Source organism: Chlorocebus sabaeus, chromosome 6, assembly GCF_047675955.1.
Source record: "Chlorocebus sabaeus isolate Y175 chromosome 6, mChlSab1.0.hap1, whole genome shotgun sequence".
NCBI lineage: Eukaryota > Metazoa > Chordata > Mammalia > Primates > Cercopithecidae > Chlorocebus > Chlorocebus sabaeus.
In genome coordinates this window covers 21,426,021-21,429,213 of record NC_132909.1, presented here as the reverse complement: position 1 = coordinate 21,429,213, position 3,193 = coordinate 21,426,021, and positions in this window count along the sequence as shown.

Sequence of the window (3,193 nt, the reverse complement as noted above, 5' to 3'; positions counted from 1 at the left end):
AATGCGCAAGCGCGCGGGGGGCGGAGGCAAGTCCCGTGGCTGCTCCGGAGCGGGAGGGGCGCGTGGGGCAGGGTCTCGGCAGGGATAGTGCGGCGGGGGAGGTGCACCCAGAGGGGACGTAGTGTCCCTTACCTCAGGCCTCTACCTCTAATGGGGGCCCCGTGACTGACCAGTGCCATTAAAGATAATCCGGGCCTGCCAATATTTCGGCTTTTTATTTTTATTTGGTTCTCAGCTCGGCGCCAGGCGGAAAAAAGCCCCGCCCCGCCCCCCGCGACGCCTCACTGGATCCTTTGGAAAACGGCTTCTGCCCGGAGTGCGCAAGCGCGCGGGGCGAACCTGGGGGCTCTTCAGGGAGCAAGGGAGACGCGTGGGGCCGCATGTGCCGAGGGGTCGGGAGATTTGGAGGTGGGTGGAGGTTGGCTACAGGATCCCGATGGGGATGGAGTGTCCAAACCTAGGCCTGTAGCCGTGACCCTGGCGGTGAGCTGGATGAAGGAAACCCCAGTGTGGCGAGCCTGGACCAAGGCGCGGCGCGTGCTCCCTGTGGTGTTTGCTGAGTGACGGCCGCCGCGCCCCCGCGCACCTGGACCGAGTGCCTGGCCGCTGGCGGAGTAGTGTTTCTGGGCACGGGGGATGATGAGTGCGCGTGTGCCGTTCTCCTGCAGGGGATTGTGATGATGCCGCAGAGAAAGCTGCGCGGTGGTGCCTGACTCTGACGCCGGCTGTAGGGGTCTCTGGGATCTGTGCGGTTTGTGTCTGCGTTTGTGACGTTTCTGAGATCGGATCTGGGACTGTGGCTCTGCCTCGTCCCGTGTTATTTCCAGAATGCTTTTGCTAGGGCAGCGCTTCTGGTTCTGGTTTTCCATGGAGACGGTTTGTTGGTCTCTACGAAACTGAGTGTTGGGATTTTGATTATCTGCATCTGGCCCTTGTGTACCCTCAGGACTGTGGTGTTAGGCAAGTAAAACAATTGGCAGGAAAAAAAATTAGAAAGGAATAAGGTTGCTGTTACTTCCAAATGATGGACTTGTAGGACTGTGTCAGAAAATTGAAATGAATAGGACACCATGAAACGGGAGGGAGAGGCATTTTATTTTCTTCCATACCTGGACTTGGAATATTCTAACAAATGAGATTTGTTTTTTCTCCTTTGTTCCTAGATGAACTCTTGGATAAATTCAATGTCTCCAAGCATTCTGGTCTCAAACTCCTGACCTCAGGTGATCCTGAGACCATCCTGGCCAACATGGTGAAACCGTGTCTCTACTAGAAATAAAAGTAGCTGGGCGTGGTAGCGTGTGTCTGTAATCCCAGCTACTGGGGAGGCTGAGGCAGGAGAATAGCTTCAACCAGAGAGTCAGAGGTTGCAGTGAGCCGAGATCACACCGCTGCACTTAAGCCTGGCGACAGAGCGAGACTCCATCAAAAAAAAAAAAAAAAAAAAAAAAGCAAAAATTAGCTGGGCATGGTGGCACATGCTTGAACCCAGGAAGTGGAGGTTACAGTGAGCCGAGATCACAACACTGTACTCCAACCTGGGCGACAGAGCAAGACTCCATCTCAAAAAAAAAAAAAAAAAGGATTGTTGACTCAAGAGTCATGGAGGTATGACCTGGCAGTCAGCATTTGGGGACTTGCAAATGTCTGTGCATGGCTGAAGTGTGGGGTGCCTTTAGGGAGTGGGGAGGGGAACTACAGGGGTAAACAAAGGCTAGATTTTCAAAGACCCTGAATGCCAAGCACAGGAACTTGAACTTCATTCTGTAAGTAATGGGGAGCAGGAATTAAACACGGGAGGGCTGGGTTCATATTTATGCTTCCGAAACATCACAATGATCTTGATAGAGAGAGTGCGAAGTAGAGACAGGACCACTGGGCATCTAGATTATGGTTAGCCTGGGCATGGCTATCCCTGAGAACTTATAGGCTCTTATCAGCCTCTTTAAATAAGCATGATGGCGTCACAGTCTTTGATCTGCAGATCTCTGAGGCTGCACCATTTCCACTGGCATGAGGCTGAAACTTCGCTATATGATCCACAGTTCAAGGTCCTCCAGCTGTATCCGTCTTTTCTTACTAAGTCCAGATGGACTCATCAGGGTTGGTGATGTAAGAATTGGTCTGGCCACTTGATTTCTTCAAAGAAATGATGTTTCCAGCACTTGAATGCAACCGTAGAGAAGATCCCATTGTCCACCGGGTTCTGTTGGCTGCTGACCCTTCGCTGTTCCACTTGGCTCCTAAAGGAGAGACACAGCTGCCCACTGCCCCCTTGATGGACAGATGGGACTGGAGGTGTTCACTGATAGTGTCTGGGCTGCTGTGTAGTCTATCTCACCCTCGCCTCTCTGGGATGTTCCCTGCTCACTGGAAGGGAGAAAAGAGCAGGTGAGATGATTTGGATGGCTTTCCATAGCTGGCTGTTGTCTCCAGAGCCTCACCCTTCTGGTAATTGACCATTTAATTTATTGCCTACTGAGACACCTTTAAAAGTCAAAGGAGTCCAGGTGCAGTGACTCACACCTGTAATCCCAACACTTTGGGTGGATCACTTGAGGTCCAGAGTTCGAGACCAGCCTGGCCAACATGGTGAAACCCCATCTCTACTAAAAACACAAAAATTAGCCAGATGTGGTAGTACACGCCTGTAATCCCAGCTACTCAGGAGGCCGAGGCAGGAGAATTGCTTGAACCTGGGAGGCGGAGGTTCCAGTGAGCTGAGATCACGCCACTGCACTCCAGCCTGGGCAATAGAGTGAGACACCCTGATTCTCAAAAAAAAAAAAAAAAAAGTCTCTAAGAGGCTGCGAGTGGTGGCTCATGCCTGTAATCCTGGCACTTTGGGAGGCCTAGGCAGGCAGGGGGATTGCTTGAGTTCAGGAGTTGGAGACCAGCCTGGGTAACATGAGATCCCATCTCTACAAAAAATTTTTAAAATTAGCCAGGCATGGTGGCATGCACCTGTAGTCCCAGCTACTCAGGAGGCTGAAGTGGGAGAATGGCTTGAGCCTAGGAAATTGAGGCTGCAGTGAGCTATGGTCATGCCACTGCACTCCAGACTGGGTAATAGAGTGAGACCCTGTCTCGGAAATAGAAAAATATAAAATAGTCTCTAAGAAAGTAATACGGGAATTGAATAACAATTGTTTAAGTAAAAAAAAAAAAAAAAAGTGCAAAAAATAGGAAGTAC